At 37.1% G+C, this 16,446-nt stretch overlaps 1 protein-coding gene across 7 annotated transcripts in view; it reads left to right on the forward strand.

The window, feature by feature from the left end:
- FUT8 (fucosyltransferase 8) overlaps positions 1–16,446 on the forward strand; it is a 196,703-nt gene that overhangs the window by 67,549 nt on the left and 112,708 nt on the right. For 6 of the 7 annotated variants that reach the window (XM_036011074.1, XM_028505361.2, XM_028505363.2 and 3 more), the window contains one exon: positions 5,729–5,816. The gene's annotated coding sequence lies outside the window, so the exon portion shown is untranslated. Of the gene's footprint in view, positions 1–5,728; positions 5,817–15,726; positions 16,115–16,446 lie in introns of those variants that run through there. The other variant, XM_036011093.1, reaches the window with a different exon arrangement.

Here is a 16,446-nt window from a genome sequence, read left to right on the forward strand (position 1 = left end):
CATGTGTTGAAGATTAAATAATTTCCTAGAGAACAATGCCTACAAATACTATATACTGAATAAATAATACTTATTATTAAATATTAGTTATTCATTCACTAAAATAGTATTCTCAGTAAGCTCTAATAGACTCTAAAAGTAAAAAAATTGATAATTAAAATTTTAGAAAAAAAATTTTTTTTAAAGATTTTATTTATTTTTTCTTAGAGAGGGAAGGGAGGGAGATAGAGAGAGAGAAACATCAATGTGCGGTTGCTGGGGGTTATGACCTGCAACCCAGGCATGTGCCCTGGCTGGGAATCGAACCTGTGACACTTTGGTTCGCAGCCTGTGCTCAATCCACTGAGCTACACCAGCCAGGGCAAATTTTAGAAAAATTTCAATTTAGAAGGTTATTTTTAGGCTGGAATTTGGACTCTCACACACAGATACAGCCTTTTCCAAGTGTAATAAAACAATGTTTTTAAACTTTAATGTGCATTCAGGATACTTGGGGATCTTGTTAACATGTAGAGTCTTAATCAGAGGTTTTGGAATAGACCTGAGATGTTGCTTTCTAACAATCTCTCCAGGTAATCTGGATGTAGGTAGTCCTTAGACCATACCTTGAGTAGTAAAGTTATGGCATGTTCCATTAAGTGGTTCTCAGTCCTTTGGTCAGTACAGTGTAAACACTTGGGTATTTTTTTTTGGTTTTGTTTTTCTAAAAAAATATGCCTAGGCTTCATCTCAGACCAGTTAAATTAGGTCTCTGGCATTAGTGTTCTGAGCATCATCATTATCAACATCATCATTATTTTTGTAAAAAATATCCTAGGTCATTCTTATGTGTAAACAGCATGAAGAGCTACTACTGCTTTAGTGATTTTGAAGAGAGTCACTAATATTTTTATTTACTTTATCTTCCATCATTTTAAACACCCACAGGGATGATGAAGCATAGTTGGTCAGAACTCTTAAACTGGGAGGCAGTTATTTTGTTGGTTTGAAGTTTTCTTTTCATTTGATTGGACTACAACGTGTGACTCATTGAACCTTTCTTCGGGTATCCTGTTCTTTGTTGCTTTCATCATTTTTGAGATCTTTGGGTTCTCCCTAATTTCTCAACAGTTTCCTGAAAGTATACTAACTCAAACTCAGTAAAAAACTGCTTTAGCAAACTAAACACTGACAGTGGCAGGAGAATAAAGTTCCTTGTACTTCTCAAACTCTGATTTTTCTATTATTTAAGGGAGAAACTTATTTGTTTCACACTTTTTCTTGGCCTTTTCTTTATGTTTTTGGAGGCTAACGTGTTTTCTACCATGGGATTTTTTTCAATATATTACTTCCTTAGGTTGTGTTCCATCTTCCTTCTTTCTCAGCTTTATTTTTTGCATATATTTCCCTTCTTGCACCTATATTTTAGGGGAGAAGAAGTAAATTTTTTCTCATGGATGATCATGTTTCAGAGAAATAGTTTTCCAAAGTGCAAGATCATGGTGCATTTTATTCCATCCACCCATGATGTATATCAGTTAGACTCTGGACGGGGAAATAATCCATACTAGATATACCAAGAAAATTTAATATTGGCAATGGGTTATATAGGTGTTGGAGAGCTTAAAAAAGCAAAAGGGGAACACTGGAATAACAGAAAATAATTGCAGAAAGGAGCAACCACCTATAGGGCCAGGGAACAAAGAAGAGTTTGGAGTAGATTTGAGGCTCAAAACCTTTGGAGGGGTACGGCTTGGATGTTGCTGATACTTCTGAGGAGTACTTCTGAAAGTGCCATAAAACACTGGTGGCTGTCACCACTGTTGTTACTGGATTGAGGGTGTATGTTAGGGCTCTGCCTAGTGGAAAAAGCAAGTTTCTCCTTCTAATGCCCTTATTGGCAGTATGAGAAAACTAGCTGGTAAAAGAGAAAAATCATTTCCAGACTGCTATTTTTAGCATTACTGAGATGAGTATTAAAGGGTGAATTTGGAGCTGAGAGACAATAACTGAATAACCAGCACTTAACAGCATTCTCCTCTCTGCTTACACAAAGGCATAGGCTTTGGGTTTTTTGGTCTCTTTTTTAGCCACTGGGATCCCACATGTTCTTAGTGTCTAGCATTTGGAATGAGAGGGGTTATTATTTTAAGATTAACTAGTTTAGTTAATATGATTTGGGGGCATGAGACAGGGCCACTTGCTGTTAGGTTACTCTGTCATGCCCTTTCCTGGGACCTGCAATTTAGTTATTAGATACACATTTTGGGGGGGTCTCAAGGGCTTTCTGTTTTTCAAGATTCTTTATTTAAAAAATAAAGAAAAAAATTGTGGTAGGGATAAAGGTGCTATAAACCAGAGGTTAAAAATTGGTTGCTTAGTGGCCAAACAGTGGCCTTCAGTGGGAGCCAATCTTTGAACAGATTATACCCTCTCCCCCATTTTAATATATTCTTCTTAAGAGCTTCTCAGATTTGAATGTGCATGTGAATTATTTGGGGATCTCGTTAAAATGCAGATTCTGAGTGAATATGTCCCTGGATAGGGCCAAAGATTCTGCATTTCTAATAAGCCCTCAGGGAAAGCTGAAGCTATTGGACCCTAGAGAAGACTTTTCTTCTCCCTTTCCTGCTTTGAGAACCACTGGTCTGGCTTGGATACACTTTGGAACTGGGTTTGGGTGGTTGACTGGTGAATGATCATGCTGCTGATGGAAGTGGAGTCCTTGTGGTGTCATGAGAAAAAGCATTTTTGGGGACCCACAAGCGAGGATGAGGTCTGGTGATAAGATTTATTTGGGTACTTGATTCAAAATCAAAAGAGTGCCTCTCCTGGGTTCCCAATGTCCCATTTCTATCCATCCCACCATGGAAAATCAGGGCCAGAAATAGAGGCAGTATCCAGAGATCCTGTGCATGCCAAGGCCAGTTCAATCCAGTCTTTCTCATCATCTGGCTAGCTTAGCCTGTGTTCCCAGCTGTGTTGCTGTATCTAGGCTCCCACCTGGGGCCTGTGTTTAGAGTCTGCTGGGGCCACAGGGTTGTGGAGAGAGAACATGTGAGCACACAGGGTGAGTGTAGGGGGGAGAGAGAGAGAGAGAGCACTCGAGCATGCTTCTTTGTTCCCCTGGGGTTATAACCAGGAGCTTTTTCAAAATAACAAATCAACTTCCTAAGCTTTTATGGATTTATGATGGGTCCACACCCCCTAGTTTGACTGACAGGCCTCTATGGTCAAGCACTTCTCCCTGCGCCCACCAACAATCTGGTACCAGAGGGTGACGGTGCTGTTGGGGAGATTTTCTGTGTTCTGAGGATTGTCTCCTTGGTGGCAGTCCCCTGGAGTGTGTGAATCTGTAAATGCTATAGCTTTCTGGCTAAGCAAGCAGGCTTATGCTCTCTGGTTTATTAAACCCAATAGCTAATTCCCTTTGCTCTCTTTGTTATTAATAACTAGTTAACTACCTACAGTAACAATCATAAAGTAAGGGTTTCTTGCAGGCCTGCCTAAATTTCTAGAAATATTTTGAGCAATCTTAGTAGAGGTATTAACAGAAGGGCATATGCCTCTGAATAAATTCACTTTTATTCCATAATTTAGATGTTATCCTGGATACTGAGTTTCAATAATTGTGAATATGTTTAAGGGAAACTGACCAACAGGAAATAAGTTAGAAGGACATGAGCAAATTCATGCATCAGATGTATTACCTGGATTAAACAGACTATGGATTAAAAAATTGTATTTGGTTTGAATTTCATATTACAGTTGACCCTTGAACAATGTCAGAAATCTGCATAAAACTTCAACTTCCCAAACCTTAACTACTGTTGACTGGAAGCCTTACTGACAGCATAAACAGTAGATTAATACAGATTTTATGTTATATATATTATATTCTTACAATCAAGTAAGCTTGAGAAAAGAAACTTATCAACAAAATCATAAGGAAGAGAAACTACACTTACAGTATTTATTGAATAAACTCTGCATATATGTGGGCCAATGTAGTTCAAACCCATGTTATGTAAGTATCAACTATAAATGTATTCCCCATTTTTGACACTTTTATATATTTAAACTTGTTATTGAAAGTATAAAGTCTTACCTTGAGCCAAATAAATAGTAGTCTGTCTTTTTTTAAAAAAGATTTTATTTATTTATTTTTAGAGAGAGGGGAAAGGAGAGAGAAGGAGAGAGGAAACATCTGTGAGAGAAACATTGGTTGCCTCTCTCATGCTCTCAACTGGGGACCTGGCCAGCAACCCAGGCATGTGCCCAGACTGGGAATTGAACCAGTGACTTCTTGGTTCACAGACCAGTGCTCAGTCCTCTGAGCCATACCAGCCAGGGTGGTAGTCTATTTTAATGGAACTTTGAATACAGCCCAAATTTATGAAGATGTTAACTGTTCTTTGCATTTGGATTTTACTATACCTCAAGGCATACCTGATTGCATAAATAAAAAGTTAATCTCTTTTTGAGGTACCACCCTTCAAGATCCTGTCTCTGCCCCCTTCTTCCACCATTACTTTCGTCTTTACAGATAGATTTTCAAAGATCCTAGGTACTTTCTTTTTGTCTGTTGATTCTTTATATGGATGCTATCCTTAAATTTTTAATTCAGGCAATGAATAATAATTCAGGCTATAAATAGAGAAATGATTGGTCTTTTATAAGGTGAGGTGAAAGAGTTATCATGGAAGTTAACAATTCAGGGGATTCCTGTGGAAAAGAGGGTGAAAAAAACCAAAGCATTTTGACTGGCATATAGAGAGAGACCCTTGCATGCACACAAATGTCCGTATTTGAATATTTATAGAAGGTAATCTGTCAAAATTACTGTTATTTTAATTTACTAAGTTTGGCTGATTACTGCAGTTGTATGTTAGTTGAATTCTAGATGAGTAACTGTAAATATGATCTGGTGTGGGGCATGCTTTTTGTCCTTGAATATGCAAACCTTAAAGCTGTTTGGATATTCATGTCCTCTCCCCTCTCTGTCCTGCTGCACCCTCTCTTTTTCTGAACTTTAATATTCTTTTTTAGGAAAAAATTTTTTAAACATTTTATTTATTTATTTTTAGAGAGAGGGGAAGAGAGAGAGAAAAAGAGGGAGAGAAACATCAATGTGTGGTTGCCTCTTGCGTACCCCCTTCTGGGGACCTGGCCCACAAGTCAGGCTTGTGCCCTGAATGGTAATCGAACAGTCAACCCTTTGGTTCGCAGGCCCGTGATCAATCCACTGAGCTACACCAGCCAGGATTTTTTAGAGGACAAAATTTTAAGGGAGGTTATAATGGTACATAACAAGGACATTTTTTTTTTTTTTAATTTTAAAAACACACCTGTAGACACTGCGTGATCAAGAATTTTTAAATATCGATTCCCAGCCAGGGTACATTCCTGGGTTGCAGGCCATAACCCCCAGCAACCGCACATTGATGTTTCTCTTTCTCTCTCTCTTTCTCTCTCTCTCTCCCCCCTCCCCTCCCTCCCTAAAAATAAATAAATAAAATCTTAAAAAAAAAAAGTGAATCTTTAAAAAAAAAAAAAGAATTTTTAAATAATTTGAGTTAATTATTTGTCCAGTCTTTGTTTCAAAGGAGCTATCCCTGGAGAACTTAAACCTAGAGACAAGTATCTCATTTGAATGGCCTTATGAGGTTTTATATGACATATGTCAACAAAGACAATGTATAATTATTGATAATTAATGTTACCCCTTTCCTTTGTCTCATTTGAACAGTTGATAATTTCAGTGACCCAGATTCAAGCAGTATCTTTCTCTGGAAATATGTGGTTTCGTCAGTTTCATATGTTCTAGGGGAATGAAGGTAAGACATTTTTCACAGTTTATATTGAAATAATTTTGTTAATAAATCACAGTTTTCTTTTTAAAAATTAGGAAACTCTTTTCTCTTTGGGTATAGAAAACACTATATTATTTATTGATGGTGTATCATTTCCTCAAAAGGTTCTACTGAGACATTATTCCAGTTCTAGATATGATACACTGACTTTCTAAACATGACTTTTTTGGAGCAGGTCTACATTCTGTGCTTTATTTGCTATGCTCTCCTGTCTTTTTTACATAGCCATTCTTATCTGAATAGTTTATTTTTACATATGTAACCACCCACTATGACTAATTCTTAATTTTTTTGTTTTTTGCTTTTGATGTTTTCATTTATTTATCTCTTGTGAACTGACATAATTGGATTAATTTTGTTGGTTATTACTTTAGCTAGAAATTATTTCAAATACTAAGTCTCAGTTTTAATACTTAGATATTGACTTTGTTTTGGGGTTTCAGGAATATATTTTATATTTAGCAGATTAAGTATGGAATTTTTTTAGAGCATTCTTTTCTATATTTCACAAGTATCCCTCTTTATTCTTATTTGACAACTGTTTTTTGAGGCTGATTAATCTTTTTTCTAGGAGCTTTTATATATTTTACTTGTTACTGAGGTCACATTTCCCAGTTCTTTTTGTGACCATTCCCAAATCATCTTCCATGTACAAGTATCTCACTCTAATTCCTCATTATATATGTAGGAAAATTATTTAAGTCTGTAGCTATGACTTAAATTAGGAGCTTAGGATGTTACCCTAGCTCCTAATTTTGTAATGGTACACCATCTGTTCACTGTACAAAGGGCTCAGAAATGTCTGTTGTACCTAATGCATCGCAAATGTGGAAATAATAAAATAAAATTTACATATGTGTAAAATGAAGTAATACTAATATGTTCCCTGGGTTTGGCCATTCTTTCATTTTTGCTATGTTTGGAGGCTTTTTTTGCAACATACTTGAAATTCCTTCAGGTGAACTAGATATGTTCATCTTATTTAAGCAGCATGCTTTTGGTTAATATGATAAAACCCAGTTGAATAAAATTTAAGTTAGTAATATAAAAAAGAAGTAATGAGCTGTTTTACAGTGTGATATTGAAAAAATTTTAACTATTTCTTGCTATAAGAACACACAGCACTCTATGGGTAGATAAAGATGTCCTAAGGAAATTAAGTTTGATACAGGTTAATTCCCTGATTATAGCAAATGTTGGGAATTTGGCACCCAAATATCAAATTTCACGTACAGGTTTTTGTTTTCTACTCATTTTTTTTCCTCCAGAGGAAGAATCTTAAAATTTAAATTAATTTAGATGGGATTATAATACTATTTTAGGAACTAAGAAACAGGCTTTATTTTTCTACAAATTAATTGAGCACTAAAGGTAACCAGTGAATTGCAGTATTCCCTGATTGATTTTTTTAAGTCCTTAATGGAAGTTCAATATTTAGGTGTTTATTTAGGAAATATATTAGTTTGTAATAATGATTTCTACAGTATTTGATTGTCCACATGTTTTAATGGCTTCAGAAAGGATGAAGTATATTATTTAATAACTTGCACTTTAGCATTACATATAGACTAAACACTATGATTAATCATATTTTAGGCAATTTGCATGCCGTTGAGACAAATTCAGATTTGCATTTTTTCATCTCAATACTATAGAATTATTACTTTATCAATTAGTAAAGATGAAAATGGAGATTTTCTTATGTGGCTTTCAGTTCACCATGTAAGGAGCTTTTAGGAATTATCACTTTGTTCTAACAACAAGTAGAAAACTGAACAAACTGAAAAATCAACAAATCTTAGGTATGTCAAAGAAGTAAGGTCACAAAGCAAACTGCTCCTCCTCCCCGCCTAGCTCACACACACAAATTGGAGACACAGGTGAATACAGAGAATGACAGCTTACCCTAGCAGAAACCCAGGAGTGGAAACCTCTAAGGGAACCAGTACTAGGTAGGAAAATCGAAGTGTAATTAGTTAAAAACTCTAGGGTACCCAGTAATAGGGGACTGCAACACTTTCATGGTTTTACCTCCACATCTTCACAGTGAGTATCAGAGAAAAATCCTCTAGTGATTTCTATAGGGGAGGGGAAGGTAACCATTTGGAAATGTGCCAGGGCATTCTGTTTTTCTTAAGCTGTACCATCAGGAGTTCCCCTTAAGATCGGGAACAAGACAGGGATGTCCACTTTCACCAGTCTTATTCAATATACTACTGGAAATCCAAGCTATAGCAATCAGAGAAGAAGAAATAAAAGGTATCAAAATTGGAAAGGAAAAAGTGAAACTGACATTTACAGATGACATGATACTGTGCATAGAGAACCCTAAAGAGTCTACCAAAAAACTATTAGAACTGATAAATGAATTCAGTAAAGTAGAAGGATGTAATATAAATATCCAGAAATCAGTTGTATTTTTATATGCCAGTAGTGACCTATCAGAAAAGAAAACTAAGAAAACAATCCCATTCACAATTGCTTCAAAAAGAATAAAATACCTAGGAATATGTTGAACCAAGAATGTAAAAGACCTGACTCAGAATATTATAAGACATTGAAGAAAGAAATTGAGGAAGATACAAGTAAGTGGAAGCATGTACTGTGTTCATAGATGGGAAGAATTAACATCATTAAAATGCCTATATTACCTAAAGCAATAAACAGATTCAGTGCAATTCCTATCAAGATACCAGTGACATATTTCACAGAACTAGAACAAATATTCCAAAATTTACATGGAATCACAAAGGACTCCAAATAGCAACAGCAATCTGAAGAAAGAAGAACAAAGTTGGAGGAATTGGGTTACCTGATATCAAACTATACTACAAGGCTATAGTAATGAAAACAGCATGGTACTGGCATAAAAACAGACATAGAGATCAATGGAGTGGATTAGAGAGCCCAGAAATAAACCCATGGCTTTATAGTCAATTAACATTTGACAAAGGGGGCAAAAACATACAAAGGGCTCAAGATGGTCTGTTCAATAAATGATGTTGGGAAAATTGGATAGATACATGCAAAAAAAAAATGAAACTAGACCATCTTACACCACACAATAATAAACACAAATGGATTAAAGACTTAAATGTGAGACTGAAAACTACAAAATCATAGCAGAAAACATAGGGAGTAAAATATTGGACATTTCTTATAGCAATATTTTTTCTGATATATCTCCTTGGGTAAGGGAAACAAAAGGAAAAATAATAAACAAATGGGACTACATCAAACCAAGAAGTTTTTGCATAGCAAAGGAAACCATTAGCAAAATGAAAAGACACTCCACTGAATGGAAGAACATTTTTGCCAATGATATACCTGATAAGGGGTTACCATCCAAAATTTTTAAAGAACTTATAAAGCTCAACACCAAAAAAATAATCCCATTAAAAAATGGACAAAGGACCTGAATAGACACTTCTCCAAATAGGACATACAGATGGTCAATTGACATGAAAATCAATGAGGAAAATGACTAAAGGGGAACCCCCCCCAGAAGATAACATACTCAAGAACTATGAGACAACTACCGAAAGCATAACGTATGCATAATCAGAGTACCAGAAGAAGAAAGAGTAAAAAGAGCAGAGGAGATATGTGAAGCAATCATGATTGGGAATTTCCCCAAATTAATGTCAGATTTCAAGTCACAGATCCAGGAAATTTGGAGAACACTAAAGACAGTATGTTCCCAAAAAACTTCAGTTAGGCATATCATATTCCTGGCTGGCTCGGCTCAGTGGATTGAGTGCCGATCTGCAAACCAAAGAGTCCCCGGTTGATCAAGGCACATGCCTGGGTTGTGGGCCAGGCCTTCCCACCGTAGGGGGTACATGAGAGGCAACCACCAATCGATGTTTCTTTCCCTGTCACTACCTTCCCTTCTCTCTGAATGAATGAATGAATGAATGAATGAAATCTTTAAAAAAAAAAAAGGTCCTCAAAGTACAGAAAATCAAACACACAGATAATCTTGAAAGAAGACAGAGGCAGAGGATGAAATCACTGTATCTATGGAGAAGCAAAAGTAAGAATAACATCTTACCTCAGAAACCATGCAAACAAGAACAGTTAAGTGTTTTGTGTTTAAACTTTGAGACAAAACCCCCAACCGTCTAGCATTCTGTATCTTACAAAATTATCCTTCAGAAGTGAATGAGAATAAAGAATTATGTTACCAGTCTAAAACTTTGAGTGCTCACAGCTTTAAAAAGGCAGTATTCAAAATGTCAGAGTTTAGAGTAAGGAAAAGTTTATTGATTGAGAGGCACCAGCTCAAGAAGATGGAGGTACTTGCAAATTCTGAAATCTGTCTTAGGCAAGCACAAAGTTCAGGTTTCTTTTAAATCAAGGGAAGGGAAAATGGGAGGGGCTGTTTTGTAAAAACTTAAGCACTGAACAGAATTCCTCTATAATTAGCATATGCAAAGCAGGAGGTATTAGCCTGAAGGCTATGAGAACAAAGAAAGCCCAAACAAGATGGGGTCAGACTGAACTCTCTGTTACACTTATGTAAACAAAATTTGAGAGAATTTGTTGGCAGTGGTTCTACCTTGCAGGATATGTTAAAGGACATTTTTCAGAGAAGGAAAATTGTATAGGCCAGAAACTTGGATCTATGTTATAAAAAAGAAACAATACTAGAGAAAGAAAAAGGGAGAAAAAACACTGATGTGAGAGAGAAACATTGATCAGTTTCCTTTTGTATGTGCCCTTATTGGGGACTGAACCTGTATCCTAGGTATGTGCCCTGATCAGGATTCGAACCCATGACCCCCTTTTGATCTGTGGGATGTTGCTTGCTCCAGCCAACTGAGCCACACCAGCCAGGGTTATTTTTCTTATTCTTAATTCATCTAACAGATAACATAATGTGTTCATAATAATAACAACAATATGTTCAATGATTATAACATAGTGAAGTGAATTTTAGCAATGATACAAGAATTGGGAGCAAAGAGTTAGGAATATTCTGTTGTAAGATACTTACATTATCCATGAAGTGATATAGTGTTATTTGAAAGTGGACTTGGATTAATTGTAAATGTGTAATGCAAACTCCAGGGCAATCGTTAGAGTGAAAAAAGAAGTATAATTGACATGCTAAGAAGAGAAAATGGAATTATATAAAATGCTCAATAAAACCACAAAAGACAGAAAAAGAGTGGAAGACAAAAATAAGAACAAAGGTTGAGGGCAATGAATAGAAAACAGTAACGGATATGGTAGATATTTATCCAAGTATATCAATAATTACTTTAAATATCAGTGGTTTAAACACATCAATAAAAAGACAGAGACTGTCAAAGTGGATTAAAAGCCTGGAGAAAGATATACTGAGACAGTATAGGGACTTGGGCCCAGGAATGGAAAAATACCAGGTGGCCAGGAAGCCAAGTTAAGAGCAGGTGGAAGGTGTAGAAACCAAGAAAGTCACCACCCCTCCACTCCCTGCTCAAAAAAAAAAAAAAAAAAACCCAGAATTTTTATCTCCCTTCTAACTGCTTCGTTTTTCTAACTTGATATGGACAATTCCACAAGCCTGCCTTTTTCAAAAAGTCCTCCTTTTCCAAAAAGACTGTCTTTTCTTGCTAGCTCACTCTGTCTCCAGCTGCTAGATCAGAGGACCATCCTTTTCTCTTTGCTGCCCCCGTTGTGCTTAAGCATAAGCTTAATAAATACCTGTCTGGAAATTTTTCTGGGATTTCCTGTTAATTTCTATCTTTGGCAACCCAAGAACCCTAACCCTGGTAATAAGAGCTTGCTAATACTAATCAAAAGAAAGCTGGAATAACTAGTTCTATTAATTTCAGAAAGAGGAGACTTCAGAACAAGGAAAAAATTTAAGGCTAAAGAGGAGCATTATATAATGATAAAGGGGTCAGTTCTTCAAGAAGATGTAACATCTTTAATGTGTATGCATCTAACAGTAGGTCACCAATGTATGTGAGGCCAAACAAACAAACAAAAGAAACAAACAAAAAACCGGATAGAATTGCAAAAAGGAATAGATGAATCTGTTGGTGGAATGGCACCAGGTGTTAGACCTATGGACTCAGACCAGATATTGGTTCAGCAACCTTGGTAGTTAAGTTATGGCCAAGATAAAATTCAGAGCCAAGACTCAAATTCTAAGAGAAAATTTATTTAGAAAGTCCCTGAGGTAGAAGTGAACAGCAGAAGAAATGGCCCAGGAAACAAGTTACAGGGACAAAAGAAGGACCCTTGGAGCTTAGGCAAAACAAAGGCAAGGAGAACACTCCTGGGGGAAGGAGGTGGGGAAAGGTGTGGGTGTGCTCTACAGAGAGAGCCATCCTGGGTCCTCTATCTTGAGGGTATTTGTCTGGAGGTGGGTAGGATCACAATAGAATATTTATCAGCTTTCCAGGTGTCTTTTAAGTGGTCTCTACTGATAGGTTGGTGCCAGGGCAGGGGGATCATTAGTCAGTGCAGCTGGTCCTGATGTCAGGCATGACATCGCTTGTTTGGTTTTGCTGCTTTTCTGAGCCTGAAGATGAAACATAAGTGAGGCCTAGATGTTATCCCTTTGGGTTAATGCTTAAGGGAGTGTCTGTGCAAGGGCCCACCTGGGAATTGTATGAGGCCACTCTTTGGTCCCTCGTTCTTCGTCTAAGGGGGTCTCCTGCATGACTAGTGACATTGCAGGGGAGGAAATTACAAGGGAGGGTCCGAACTGAATGATCAGCAATAGGAAAGGTCAAGGGGTTTAAACTGCATAACCAGGGATATGCTAGGGGAAGAAAGGTTACCTTGGGGTAACCTAGCAAAAAAAACCCCAAAGTCCTTATTTTTCCAGTTTTGCCCTTTGCTAGGCACTGGGACTTACCACCCAATGACCTTCTGTACCTGGCCATCTTCCTGGCTCTGCTCATGTCTGTCTAACTGCCTATCACAAATCCACTATTATAGCTGGAAATGTCAACACTTACGTCAGGGAGAAAATCAGTAAGTTTGAACTCAACAGCACATTCCATAGAGTGGATATGATTGAGATATATAGACTACTTCATCCAACAACAGCAGATAACATGTTCTCAAAAATGAAAATGGAATTATTGAGAAACTTCAGGTTTTTTTAGGCTAATTTTTTTCTGTAGGATTTGCATCATAAACAAGTGATCAGAGAAAAGAAAGATGAAGAACTAATTTTTAAAAATACAACTAACTGTCACCTTCCAGTCCTCTGTGGGGGGACTCAGTCCGTAGGGCCCCCCTGGCTGCCACGGATGAGAATAAGTCTACCAAGACATAATCTGCTTGGGGAGGAAATGTGGCCAGTAAAGGAGAAGGGCCAAGAGTCTTTTTCTCAATGGACTTTTATTGGGTTAATTTTGCACAGGAATACAGGTAGAGCTCATTAATCATTATCAGGCAGTAAGGATCAAACAATAGATAACATACAAAGAACTCTGAGGGCCTTTTTTGAGTCAGGATCAGATAGATAAAGAGCTATAAAACTTTGAGGAACAAACTCACTTCTTGCTTGGACCCTTATCATTGACAGCATTCTAAACAAAGCAGGTTTCACAGTAATTTACATGTTCTTTCTTAGGCCTGATTACCCTAGGGAACCTGCCCTTTCCAGCAGAGGGTTGTACCCACCACTGATTTTGTTTCAGGCTTAAGGCATTGTTTCAGGCTTAAGTCAGGCAGGGGAAGTGGGGCAGCTAAGAGATTAGGAGACTTCTCGCAGACAGAATGAGGACTCAGGCTATGTCAAAACTAAGGGGTGAGGGTCCATCACCCCCTTTTTCTATAGCCCCCGAAGTCCATTCTTGGGGCCTCCCCGTGATCATGCCTGTCTTAGGTCATTCCCCACTTGGGGAATCTTACCCATTGTTGGCTAACAGATTAAGCATTGGGGGCCAGGCAGGGTGAAGAGAAAGGAGCAGAAGAGGTGCTCCTGCCAGGGAGATAAGGTTTGTCTCCTTAGTGGCTTATGGTCCGAAGGTCACTCACTCAGCCGAATGGGGGGGGGGGGAGGGGAGTTTGCAGCTTTTGAAACCAGGCAGGGAGGTTCTCAACAGTCCTCTACATATTACATATTCTAGGGTAAGAATTTTAAAACTGAATTTTTTTGGTAATACTTACACTTTTTTTTTTTGCCTCAAGTTTGGAATAATGAATGAAATAGATAATATGGTTATATATGAGGGGAGACGCCTCAGAAAACCAGAATTATCTTCTGGAGTGTGGGTCCTTTGTAGTATAGGCTTTCCCAGTTAGGTGCGTGTTCTAGGAACCCATCTGTGTCGGTGTACCAGCTGGTGTTGTTGTGAGAGGCTGCATTCACTTCAGTGCAATTTGTTTTGAAGACTCTTCCAATGTGTTTGCCCATTTCATGATGGGTATTTTATGAGTGCAACTGCGCACATGGCACTGAGTGTTCAGCAGTTTTTGACCAAAAAACAGCATGATCCCCTACCCTTTCTATTTACCTGTTCTCATCCCCAGTGACCCCCTCCATGGAAAAAATCCTCAAAGGGAAATGTTTTGCCAATATGGAAGAGGTGAAATAAAAAACAGCAGAAGCACTAAAAGGCATCAAAATCAAAAACTGTTTTAGCAGTGGAAAAACCGTCTCAATAAGTATATTGCATCAAATTGAGAGTACTAAAGTGAAGTTTAAACATGTAAAAATAAATACACAATTTTTATAAATAAATTCTGGGTTTTTTAGGTCCTCCCTCATACTTTTATAAATGAAAGCTACTGTGAAATATGAATCCTTCATAGCCTGGTCAATATTTTATAATTACTGACTTTTGCTCTTGAATAACATAGCTCCAAATGTCCCGCTGCCTTGTTCTTTTGATTGATCTAGTGGAAGAGCAGAAGCAGATGAGAAGGGGGAAGGAGAGAGCAAGCATTTAAAAAGGAAGAGAATATTCTAACTGGATTTATAGGGCAATTGTGTAGGTTATCAATGACAGATACTTTGTATGATAAATTGCTGAACTTTTTAAAGGAATGATGAAAATTACTTAGGTTTTATTTTTTGTTTGAAATGGTAGTGTTTTGAAGGAGACCAAAGTTTTTGCCTTTTGGGATATTGATTTTAAGCTAGTTATTAAGAAACAAAAGGCTCAGAAAAAAACATTGACCCTCCCCTATTTCCTGCCTCTGTGATTCAGAGGGAAAGTTTTAAGGGAATGTTAGGATGTTCTCTTTAGCAGACTAATTTGAATTAAGACGGTGTCCTAAGCAAGGGCTTGTTTACTAGATTATTCTTTGTGGGTTATTGTTTTCTGGGTTGCTCTTGCTCAGCTATCCGTAAAGTGCCTACTTCCTTTTGAAATCTCAGGTCCTACCTTTCCTCCCCTTTCTCCTTTGTCCAAAATTTTAATTAGACCCAATTTTACGTGGGTAAAGGTAAAGTTATATTACACATACACACATACATACACACACATACCCCCCCCCAGTTTTACCTCACTGTCTTTAGAATTTTCATACATATGTGAATTCCCTGTGTGAAAATATTAAAATTTGATTTTCTCATGTTAATCTTTCTGTTAATTTAATAGTATAGATAGATGAATTTAGAATGTGGGAGGAAAAGCATTTTCCATTTTAGTCCTCACAGTTTTTTCCCATTTCAAGACTACCCTTTTCTTATCCAGTACCCTTTAGAGCTATGCTTGTGGGGAACAGGATCATGGGCTTAAATTAGTAGAATATAGGGGCATTGGATAAAATGGAGAGAAGTATTTCAGTATCTTTCTCTAAACTTGACTTCTCATTTCTTGGTGTTTCAAGATTTGGTACCTGGTTTAAGAGGGGGCTAATTCTTTGCAAAGCTATTCTAATAGCATGAGGCATTCACAATGTTTTCCTGTTGGATTATTGGACTTTTATTGGGCTGACATTTATTTTCATGTTAAGTGCTGTTATCAATGTTATTTTTTGTCTGCAGGTGTTTCTTGGTGTTTACCCTAAGGGATTACCAACATAGATAAGATTCTCTCAAGGAATTAGAAATCTTGTTAAAATTGATCCAGTGAAATTGTTCCTTCTTTGTAGGAACAAAACATAATTGAAAACAAAAATAAAAGAAAATGTCATTCCTGCCTTGGATGACAAGTAGTGGTTGAGGATAAAATCTATCAGTGTGTAATCCCAGAGTTTCTGATTTATCTTAACTGTTGACTAGCTGAACAAACCTTGGTCATGTTATATCACTTCTTACCTTAGTGTCTTCATCTTCAAAGCAGAGATAGTGCCCATCTTAGGTAAGAATGAAGTGAGTAAATTGTGCATGTGCCTCGTTCAAAACTGGCATGCAATAAATGTTACTTCTCTTCCTCCTTCCTTTTGGCATCAGTAATATCTGTATTCCAGTTCTTGAATTCACTTGTTACAAGTTATGACAACAAATTATTTACTCTCTGTGAAAGTCGTTTGTCTATCATACAGTTTTCAGTACCCTCTTTATATAGTTGTGGTTGGAATTCATTTTGTAGCCTAGTCTAGGAGGTTTTTGTTCAGTCTGAATTTGAAAGTTAAACAGCTGTAAAAAGTCATATAAATATAGGGTTTTTCTAGATAGATCTTTTGGATATCA

This window comes from Phyllostomus discolor, chromosome 1, assembly GCF_004126475.2.
Source record: "Phyllostomus discolor isolate MPI-MPIP mPhyDis1 chromosome 1, mPhyDis1.pri.v3, whole genome shotgun sequence".
Classification (NCBI taxonomy): Eukaryota; Metazoa; Chordata; class Mammalia; order Chiroptera; family Phyllostomidae; genus Phyllostomus; species Phyllostomus discolor.